General features: G+C 32.7%; 1 long non-coding RNA gene across 1 annotated transcript in view; it reads right to left on the minus strand.

Annotated features, from left to right (window-relative positions):
• Window positions 1-409: 409 nt before the first annotated feature.
• The window catches only part of LOC134730966 (uncharacterized), a 38786-nt gene continuing 26863 nt past the window's right edge, over window positions 410-12332 (minus strand). The window contains exon 2 of the long non-coding RNA XR_010112912.1: window positions 410-1498. This is a non-coding gene — a long non-coding RNA (uncharacterized LOC134730966). The remainder of the gene's footprint in view (window positions 1499-12332) is intronic.

Raw genomic sequence — 12332 nt, forward strand, 5'->3', positions numbered from 1 at the left:
TAGTTCATTGAATCTTGAATGCTCTAGCCTTTAACCATAGATCTTTTTCTGGGTATTTATTTTTTACATAGCTAAAGCTTCAATTTCAGAAAAACCTATATGAAGGACTGCTACGCAGAAAAAAGAAAAATATCTGTTTATAATTTAAATTTAAATCTATAATGTATTCTCTGTTTAAACACACTAGCCACATAGAGTTCTATCTTTTTAATTTGTTTATTTAATACTGTTTTGCTTTTTCTTAGAAAATTTTATTATTCTATAGTTAAATCTACATGCAAGAATGTCTTTTAAAAAATCATGAGTTAATTCCTCAATATTTTCACATTTTCACAAAAAAATGTATTCACTGAGATGACAAATATTTTTCAGATATTCTAATTACAATGTTGTTTTGTTCAATGATATATTTTAGATTTTTTTTTTTTTTTTTGCACAAGATGTTTGGTTTGAATTATGTCTGTAAAGCAAAAACTATCTGAGGCAGGCCTCAGTCAATTTAGAAGTTTATTTTGTCAAGGTTAAGGACATTCCTGGAATTAAAAAACACAGATTCACAGAAACAGTCTGTCATCTGTGCCTTTCTCCAAAGATAATTTTCAGAGGTTCAATATTTAAAGGGAAAAAACGGGCTAGAGAGGAAAGCTGGGGGTGGATAGGGTTACACACAAGTTGCAAGAGAAAATGAGCAGGTAAAGGAATAGTCATTTATGCATTCCTCTCCTGCTCAGTAAATCTACACTTTACATAAGACAGAAGTGAACACAGAGTGGAGATATTTAATATTTTATCTGTAGCTATCTGCTTAAGGAACAAAAGGAAAGGCAGATTCTTTCATGACTCAGCTTTCAGCTTCAATTTTTCTTTTGGTAAAGTGAATTGGGGTCCTGAGTTTTATTTTCTCTTCACAATACTTGTTTACTGGATTCAAGCAGCTGTGGCTGATATTTGAGTTTTGTCATAAAAGTGAACTCAGTGGTTATACAGATAAATGATGACATTTCTAGAAAACTTTTTAAAAATGGGTGGAATCCAATCCCCCAAGCATGTAAACAAAGCCCTGCTCAGTTTGCAGTTATATCTGGATACGTTTTCCAGGACACATCAGCAACTCACTGACTAGGTTCCAGTTCTATTTGGAGTTCTAGTTTTGATAATCAATAAGCTGAAAGGTTTTTTGCTTTTAGTCTTGGAAGATTCCCCTCAAATATTTGCAACTGAGATTTTTGTCATGTCTGCAAATCTGACATTCCACGTACTCTAATCCTTTCCTTTTATCTTAGCCCAGAAGCTGGAGTTTTGCTATATATTATACTTAAAATAAAAGAAAAAGTCTCACCCTGATGTTCCCACTTGCAGCAAATGCATTTTCACATAGCCCTTTGGGGTTCACTACATTCCTGTAAGGATACCTGGTTCTTCATTTTGGGGCTGCCTTCTATTGCTTTTCCTTGATTTGGTGGCACATACCTTTGGAGAACAGGTGACTTTCAGCATTCTGGTCAGAAAGGGAGAATGAGGATTTCAGAATAAGTCTTAATCAGGAATTCATTTCTTCAGTTGTAACCAACTCCAATGGGTTAAGTCATTAATTAATCGAATATGTGCTGTAGCCAGGTCCCAAGTATCATGTTCTAAGTGTTGTAATAGTTTTCTCTTCGTGAAAAACAATACATCCAATTCTATTCAGGCTCTGCCAGTCTCTAGTGGATAATCCAGATGTAGGGTGTGGTGATTCCCAGACTGGCCTGCTATTATATGTAAAATGACCATCACTGGAGAGGCTTAAACATGACAACAAAAGTGCAAATGCAAGTAAATATGTCTTACTTCAATTAGAATGACATTCTACACTTTTAAAATGCAAAGTCATTTCACTTCAAATTCGGCCAGTAAGATGCAATGATCATGATTAAAGATTAAGACTGGATAAACATACTGTATCTGAATCTTCAGAAGTACATCTACGTGAGCAACAGAGACAAACACTGGAAAGATCTAAGCCTTTTCTAAGGGAGAAGAAACTTTGGCAGTAAGATTTGGGGTACTTACAGCCCCAATAGCAAGACTATCTCTTGTATAGAGACACACATAGGGTATAATCCACTTTGACTATGGCCTGTCCTGCTGGTCATGTCATTCTGATTGTTAACTAGGGAATCTGTTTAATGAGATGCCATTTATCACTTGATAAATTTAATGTCCCTTGTTCTGAATCTGTTTCACCAAGGGATTTCTATAACCTTCTGGTATAGAGAAAATGTACTGCTCATGCTGACTCAATTATTTCGATCTTTGTGATGATTGCATTTGTCATTATGAATTAGTGAAATGGCTTTAGGCTGTTCAACAAATCAACTATGTTAGTCCGAACTATTGCAAATCATTGCATTGCTCTGTGCCTTATTTTCTACTCCTTTAAAAAGGTAACTACTAGTGGTATCTTCTTCCTACAAATGTGGTAAAGATTAAATGAAACCATTTGCTGTCACAAGGTTTTCAAAATTTTGTACTCCAAGACAGAAATAAGCCTTGTTAGTGAAGACTTCTATAAATGTGTATTGCTTAATCCCTCTAGGCATTGGATTCCTGTCTGCAATATTCAGGTATGATCCATCATGTCTATCAATATTGAATAATAATATTTCAAAGCTTTGCAATTACCATAACAAGAGAAACAAGACTGAATGTATGTTTTTTATAGTCTATACAACACAGTGATAACTCTCTCCAATAATGTTAGTTTACTTCTTTTCCAGTCATTACATTTGATTTTTTTCTTGTTTTACTGCATTTGTGAAGATCTCAGAGACAATGAATAGAAGAAATAAGAACATGCATTCTTGTATTATTCCCATTCTCCACAGGCAGCTTTCCGTATTTCATTTCAAATGTGTTATCTGCTGATGATTTTTTGTTGATATTATCTACTGTGTTAATAAAGCTATCATTTACTCCCAACTGAACCACGGACCCATTTTTGTTCTTTACAGATTTGGGCCAGATTATATATATACTTTTGTTCTTTACAGATTTGGGACAGATATAGGAAAATGCCTTTTTACCTAAATAAACTTATATTATCCATTAATAGGAGGTAAACAACATTTTGTTTTACAGCCTTCCTCTATAAGGCATGGAATTAAACTTCTAAATTCACCAAAAAGTCTTGTCCATACCATGGTTGCCTTATAATTACTTTTGCCAAATAGCAAGTGAGCACAGGACACATTTTCAAAATATTTCATTTATGATATCATGCAATGTTTCACACATCAGTACTTTCCTTAAAATCTTAGACTTTTCAATAAAATGTTGAGGTATTTTGTGTTTATTAAAAAAAAAGGGATCAAAAACAGTTGTGCCCATTATATCTTCTGAAGATCTTCCCTACCAATAAGGACCCATATCTTCTATAGAGATGATGGTATTGGTATATAGAAAGAACTGAACTGCCGGGCTATTGGCATGCTCAGAGAGTAAGTTTCCCAAAAATAATCAGCTCTGAGGGTAAGACCTGTATAGAGGCATCTAAGAAGAATGATCTCTTGCTTTCAGGCAATGGTATTAGTTATTACTTTTATAAATACATTTTAAGTGACTTTTTAAAAAGGAGATAAAAACTGGTGTTATACGTACAGTAAGAGAAATCAAAACGAAGAATCCACCAATTGATAATGTTTTAGCCCTTATTCTTTCCTCCTAACTGAAAGCAATCAACGATATTGAAGAAAATAGTTATTATATTTTCAACAAGAGATGAGATAATTTGATCTAAATGTATTTAGAATGCATAGATTTTATTTTTTGCTTTAATTTGAAAATATCTAAGAACATTTGTAGTCATTGTTAATGATCTGGTTAATTATAGTTTTACTACCTGTATAACTGGTGATTAGAGGAATCTCAGCTCCTTAGATATAAAAGAAAAGGTTTTATTATTTCTCAGGCACTGCATTTAAATGTACAATGTTGAAACTCACTTTGTTGTTGGGTAGTAGGTCTCTTAACAGCATATAGTTTCAATTTTGTAATTATTCCATAGTTTTATGTTCCTTAGCTTGAATTCTAGAAATCTCATATCATAAGCCTTATTGTTTCCCCTATACAGGCTGGATTTGTGACTCTAGGGGCTTGGAGCAGGAAGCTGGCCACGTTCTCACACTCCTCCTCCTCTAATACACGAGGGACATGGTCCAAGGGAACCAGAACTGAGAATGAGGACTCGACAGAAGGAATATGCTTGTGGCCAAGACACCCTTGCTGTATTAGAGAGCTGGAGGGGCAATTATACTGAATCCCAGCGGGAGTTGCCAACTCACCTGGAGACAGGCTTAGGGAGCCAGGAAGGAACCCTACTGTTTGTTATCAAAGGTGGTTGATTTAGAGACCCAGAGGTGGCAGCTGTGTGATTTGGCCTTTTGGTCTTTTTATTCCTTTTCATCTAGGAATAAAAAGTTTGGCAGATATTACTATATATTCCACTTATTTTGTCTTCAGCATATCTTACAAGCAACTAAATTACTCTCTATATAATATGTCTCATGAATCCTTTCCATATTCACATGGCAGTTTATTTACTTACCATCTATACATAATATTTTATTTCATCCTGGTTTGTTTTCCTGTTTTCTGTAGTAGAATTGCATTTTCTCAAATAACATAGAAAACTCATATTAGTGATATGAAGGCAAAAAGGAAGAGGATTGATATAAACCATAACTTAATATTTATCAAGTTCCAAACACTGTTAATAGGCACATTGTGTCTGCTAGCTCAGTTCTGTCTTGCCAGTAGGGACATAGGGGTATTCCCATTGTAGGGATGAAGCTTAATGATCAGAGAAGGTAGGTAATTTGTTCAACGTCATGCAGCTATGCTGTTGTGGAACCGGGATGAGATCCAAATCTCTCTGCATCATAGTCTCAACAAGCTGCTGCTTGAAACACTACTTACTGGATAGGAATTTGTGTGTGTCTGTGTTTTGTTTTTGTTTTGCCTAGAATAGCAAACAGTGATTAAGTAAGGGTAAAAACATCTCAGAATAATACAGTGTTGCTCCAGGTCCTTCAAAGAACATTTAATGTATAAATGTTTTATTGTATCCCATGAAAAGTAAAATAAACAATTCTCTTTCTCACTCTCTTCATAATGTTATTGTATAATTACATATATTTGGTTAGATTTATTTCTAGATATTTAGATTTTCTGATTACTCTTGTAAGTAGTGCTCCTTGAAAAAATTATATAAATATATAAGACAGATATATTTATTGTAAAAATAAATATGTATAGACATATATATAACAGCTCTTGGTTTCTGGCATATCCATGAGGTTTTTAATGAGAAATTTAAAATATCACTCTCTAATACCCTTTGCCATCTTCTAAGAATTTCTCCTGTAAAATATATTTTGAATTTGAACTCTCCTAATTAGATGTCAAAAGTTTATTCAACGGGTATTTACTACTGAATGTTATATTAAATATTATAAGATGATTACATACATTTAAATTAGAGAACAATTTATTAACTTAGATCTTTTAAGTTAAGACAATATTTAATCAAATGTTTCCCCCATGATTATAATTAACACCATCAAATGCAATAGCAGTTGACAACTGTATGCTGGAATTACAACATTAGCTATCATTTACTATGATGCTCTTCACAATGAAACGTATAACCAGTACTAAATTATTTGACACATTGTTTTCATTATTCTATCAACGTCATATGACATCTCAACAAAATATGTATTTGAATATGCTTAAATTCCAAGGACAAGTAAAATATTGGAAGAGCAATAAAATTTGATTTTATTATACTGGGAATGGAAAGTAGGTCAATAAACATTTTTTGCTTCCTTATAAAAAATTACCAATTTATTGCTAGTTATTCTTACTGTTTCCTTTCAACATAGCCTTGCTAGGGAAAGGCAGTGAACTTAACTGCCTGTTATTGGCTCTGGAAATACATAACTTAGTCATTGGGTTGCAAAATGATCCATGTTTTTCCCAAGGCATAACCTATATAACTTGGGAGTGAATGTGTCAGTTTTGGAAGCTCTTTTAACTCATTTAGAAGGCTAGAGATTATGAGTGCACAGTTGCAGAATTTATTAATTGACAATTACATGCTTGAAAAATCAAGCTCAATTATTAGTTTGAAAAACATTTTGAAGCAAGTATATACCTATAATTTAGTGAAAAGTATTTCAGCAACTTTCAAATTTCTCATGTATTTTCTATTATATATAGGCTGACACATCTATAGCTAAACTAAGTTATTAATAACATATAATATAAAATTGATTCCAACACTTCATTTGTATGCAGTTATTTCGGAGGTAGAATAGATTAGAATACCTTAAGTGTACTTTATATTGAGTTTGATTATTTTTATATGCATGGAAGACTCTTGCAGAGTTAAATCTATTTTATAACATAATGGTTTAAGGAAAATGAGAATAACACTTGATTAATTGAATGTTCAGCCTAATGATGAAGGGTATTTATAATTTTATAATATCGAGAACACTTCAAATTGTTCATGGTGACCAGAAAGCCTATTCTGTGAAATAATTTAAGTATCCAGGCAATAATATGTTGCCTCCACTTCACAATTATTCAGAGAGAAAGCAAGGAATTTGATAGAATATGTAATCTTATGAATATGTGTCCAGGTCCTACTTTCATAAAGAATTTCTAGCTTCTACAGAATCACAAAGCAGAAATCATTGAAAATTATTTTTTACAACTTGATATGTTCAGTTGTTCTCCTACCTCTTATTTATGATATAATTAAATCATGTATACTTAAATCATTTTCATAGTTTCAAGTGAATTTTAAAAAAATAAAATGAAACACTTGTGCTTTTGACAAGTGATTGAAAAAGACTCCATTTGCGAAACATAATTGCATTTGCTGGTTTAACCAAAAGCTATCATGTGTCAGACTGGGTTTTGACATAGTTCAATTATACATGTAAATGAGATATTATAAATGCAACTATTAATATTTGATATTCACATTGCAAACAGATGAAACTGGCTTTTGTAAATAAAATAAAAATTTTGTGTGTGTGTTGGATTCACCCATAAAACATGGAATCCAATGCATCCTTTCTCTTTTAGTCTCCTTCTCTACATTTCCCAGGTTTCGGACATCTTCACCATCCCATTATTTACTGTGGAGGCCTTTTACAAGTAAATATACAACCATGTTGGTTATTAGAATTTAATGACTACTGTTTTTACATATTCATATCCTCTTCACAATCTATTGAGTATGGACAAACATTATTCCCTTCCTTCTTCAAGGCTTGGTTAGCCTGCTATGATTTAATGTACTCTTAGAAGTCAAAATCTTCTGATTTCAAGATTATTTTCTGTGCTATACATTTCACCCATCTATTTTGGCACTGAAAGACAAGTATATGATTCATCCTCAAAGTGTCTCAACTTAAAGGTCTACTTTGATTGGAAGAAGAAGGGCCAAGGTATTAACCAAAAACAAAAAACAGCAATTTAAATGAATTCATTAGTATAACAATATGTTATTATATTAAACATTAATTGAGGAAGAATTGAATGTGATAAGAAATAAAATAAAAAGCTAAGAGCAAAACATTATTAGTGGAGAAATAGATCTTTCCTCTCTCTCTTCACTTTCCATGTATGTGTGTGTGTGTGTGTGTGTGTGTGTGTGTGTGTGTGTGTGTGAGATGTAACTACTTGATCTGCTTGAATAGTCTATTAAAACATAATTTACATAAAATTGTCATTGACATAATCTCCCCAATATTTACAACATATAAAACTTCAATTATTACTTATGTTTTTCAACCATCATTGTTTAGAAGGAATCAAAGGAATTGTTGGAGGAGGTTCTATAGTCTACGAAAGAAGCTCCAAGTTTCACCTAAAGAAGCTCCAAGTTTCACCTTTTCTTTCACAGTTGTTGTGATAAATAATTTGCCCTACCAGTTTTCCAAACGATATTAAACTGAGAGAAATTGCTTTCGATGAATGAGATATCACCTTAATTTCCCTAGGTTACACTGTATGTTTTTTTAAGCCAAGCCACCTGAACTTCACATTTCCCCGACATAATATCTGATCAGCCGCTATGTTATTCTTATGCTTCTCAGAAGAATGTAACTTCATGCAAGAAATCTCTTGTCAAATCTTTTCTTTGAAAATAAAAATGAGTCTAGGTTTTCAAAACTATGTTTCCATTTTTTTCCCGTTTATTAAAACCAAGTAAATTAGAAAGATGTTTTAAGGGGGAAGAAAATATTATCTTGCTGCCAAAGAAGTCATGATAAATGGCTTTCAAGTGATTAAATAACTTATCCTCTGAAACTCGAGGAAGGAAGTTATAAACAGATATGAATACATATCCTATGTGTACTCATACCATATATAGTGGCAGAGGGAGTGTGAGTAAGACATTACTTCACAATATTAGTGTGTGGATTAAGCAGTAGATAAGCACATTTTTTGAAAATGAAGAAGGCAATGGAACTTGATGAGACTGTGCATAATATTGATATTTCAATGAATATTATTAATATAATCCACTTAAAATTTCAAAGAATAGTAAACTTACATCTAATTCTGATATATTAACATATTTATAAAGTTTTAAATATTTTACCATAAAAAGTAAAATCATAGAAATGTAATACTACATATAAGGGTGTATATATATATGGATACAACGTATACATTACGTATACACACACATACATATAATGGTCCCCCAATGTAGAAATAATGATGGAAAAATAAATTCCACAATACAAAAATTTAAAACACTATATAGTTTCAAACTTTTTAAACACTATAAAGGCACTTGATATACTGTACAAAACATTCTACAAATGAATGTAGAAAAGTGTCTGGAAATTTATGAACCAAATTATTAGAAGTGATTACCCCAAGTGGAGGCATTATAAATAAACTTTCTCTATTTTAAAAAATAATTTTAAAATAGTTACATTGACATAAATCTAATTATATTATTAATGTATTTAATTAAATACATAAATAGTACTCATAAACCTGGATATGAAGGTGAACAGAGAAGCAATTTGTTACGTGTATCTTGCCTTCAAGAATTTGATAAACAGAGGTGCAAACAAGCCTGATCTTTAAGCATTTCCCTAAGTGTATAGGTCTAGAAAACAATCTGAAAGTCCCTTTTGTTAAAGTTTTATTCATATTAATGAAAGTGTGATTAAAACATAATTATGCATTATTTAACGATGGGGACACATTCTGAGAAATGTGTTGTTAGACAATGTCATCGTGTGACCATCCTAGAGTGTATTCACACAAACCTAGATGAGATAGCCTACTACACATCTAGGTCATATGGCATAGCCTAGTGCTCCTAGGCTGCAAGTCTGAATAGCATGTTACCGTCCGGATAATGTGGACAATTGTAATACAATGGTGTTTGTGTATCTAAACACATTTAAACATAGAAAAGGTACAGTAAAAATATGATATGATAATTTTATGGGGCCACCAACATATATGCAGTTCATCATTGACCAAAAAGTCATTACACAATGCATGACTATAAAAATTAAAGAGCATTACAGTTTCTCTCAGGTTTTGAGTCCGAATGTAGATCTAAGGTTATTAATATGCACAGAAATGTTCATTTATAACATTGCTCATGCTCTTTGCACAAAAAAAAAAAGCCATCAATAGTTTTTTTTTTTTTTTTTTTTTGAGACGGAGTCTCGCTCTGTCGCCCAGGCTGGAGTGCAGTGGCGCGATCTCGGCTCACTGCAAGCTCTGCCTCCCGGGTTCACGCCATTCTCCTGCCTCAGCCTCCCGAGTAGCTGGGACTACAGGCGCCCGCTACCACGCCCGGCTAATTTTTTATATTTTTAGTAGAGACGGGGTTTCACCGTGTTAGCCAGGATGGTCTCGATCTCCTGACCTCGTGATCCGCCCGCCTCGGCCTCCCAAAGTGCTGGGATTACAGGCGTGAGCCACCGCGCCCGGCCAATAGTTTTTTTTATGAAGAGTGAGACTTGGTTAAAAATAAAAGCTCTTTTCATAAGGAGAAAAAGTCAACCAACCTAGAAGTATTTTTGCATCAAATTTTTCTTTTCAAAATCAAAAGAGAAAATTATCATTTCATCCTACTAAATAAAGATCATGCATAGAATATGATGAAATATTTTCCAGTTGTGTTTGAGAACATACACATATTTGAAAACTTATATTTTAAACAAGAATAGGTGCTGAATAGATTTTCATTTAGTTTTGTTCACTTAAAATATGTTTTCAATTCAATACATTCTTTTTTATTCTTTTCATTTTATGAATTAATGAAATAGCCCATCAAAATTGATTTAGTCCACTCCCATCTGTTGGACTTTTGCCTCCCACCGATTCCTACTTAACGTTACCATTAAAATAAAAATCTTTGCACACAGTTTCACAGGAAAAATTCCAAAAAGTGGAATTATTGGCTAAAGGAGAACATAATATTAAGGGTTTTCATACTGGCAACTTTTAGCATTTTTTAAAAAGCAGAAATGAGAACATATCATTGTGGATTGGAATAGATTGTTTATATTTAGATCAAAAACAAGATCCTCTCAGCTTGTTTCTACTCAGAAAATTACAAGATTGAGAAGCTGAATAATGATCTGTGTTGTAAAGGACAAGAAGGTGATCATTTGATGAATGCAAGCAAAGAAGCAATTCTAGCCATGGAAGTAAATTGTAGAGCCAGATCACAACAGAACAGATTTAATGGAAAAACACAAAAGAAACTATTGTATGTGATGAAGGAGAAAATAGTTAGGCAAAATTACTTGTGACTGATATGAGTGACAGAAAATGTCCAGAAAGATGAAAAATGATCACGGTGAATCAAGTTCAACTGAAAGAAAATTAACCTGGAATTAAAAATTAGTTTTTAAAATTCTAGACCTATAATTATTTATTATTATATCAAACTTTTAATTATTGTTAGTTTTTGGCCATGCAGAACTGCTTTAGATACAGGTTGCATTTTCATAATTTTACTGGGACTTTATTTATGGGACTAAGACAAAAATGAATCATTGATTACCACGAACTTTTCCATTTGCAAAATTTTGTATTTTTCTTGAAAATTTGAAGCCACTGTAAGTCCTGACTATAAAAGAAAACTCTTTTTGGGGGAACTTTTAATAAGTTTTGAGTCCAAATATGTGCTCCTGGAAAAAGAAGGCTTGAATTATCTTCCTTTTAGTCACAAACCCTTTATCTAATATGTTGCTGTTGTCCAGGACTCATTAATTCTATTGTTCCCTTTGTTGTTAGTGCTCATTTCTTTGCTCATTTGAAATTAGAACAGGTTACAAAGGTTGAAAACTTCTTTTTGAAATGTGTATCCTGAAAATGAACAGCGTACAAGATAAAGCTGAACGCCTGAGCATTTGATGTATTACATCTCAGTAGTATCTGACAACCCTTATTCCCTGGCGATGTGATTTTTTTCTAATAATTTAGTCTCAGTCTATTAAAAGACGATTACAGATAATGCACAAAGGCAAGTGGTGAAGGATGCCCAGAATAGCTTTTGTAGAGAGGTTATCAAAACACCATTCACCAAAAGGATTTTTGCATTGATTTTTTAAAAAATTATTTCAAAAACAGACAGAACTTTAAAAGACTAAATATAACAGAAAGGATTTCCGCTCTGTTACTTTGTATAACACATTTTTTAAAAGCCATAAGGTAAAAGTTTAAGTAGCTATTATTTCCCTTGTTCATTGCAACCAAATTCTTATTTTTTATTACTTTTTTTTAAATGAATATATTTAAAAACACTGATGTAATTTTATAGTTGTGCTGCTGGTCCTTCACTTTGGATAATCTTATGAATAAGATATGATGCCATGTAAAAGTAAGGGGCACGATCCTAACAATTGCCATCACTGACTGTTTAGACTGTTTTGTCATGACATTCTAAGACAAAATAAAGTCTCTTGAGAAACTCAGCATATTCAGTTGAAATTACTGTTTTATTCACTCATTACGCTCAACTTAGCCCATTGGAAGATTTCAAATACAGTAAACATCACGCCAAATGACAGTGATTGTGTATATCATAGGAGAGTTCCTGAAATCCATGTTGATATCTTATTTAATACAGGAACAGGAGTAGGCATGCTGAAAATCAAGAAAATTGGAGATGAGGACTTTGCATTCATCAGTAAATGCAAAGACCCCAAGGTTCGCACCATTCTCCTCCAGGGGAATGGCAAAGAGACTCTCTCTAAAATGGACCACAACATCCAGGATGCTGTGCA

The sequence above is a fragment of the Pan paniscus genome, chromosome 7 (assembly GCF_029289425.2).
Source record: "Pan paniscus chromosome 7, NHGRI_mPanPan1-v2.0_pri, whole genome shotgun sequence".
Classification (NCBI taxonomy): Eukaryota; Metazoa; Chordata; class Mammalia; order Primates; family Hominidae; genus Pan; species Pan paniscus.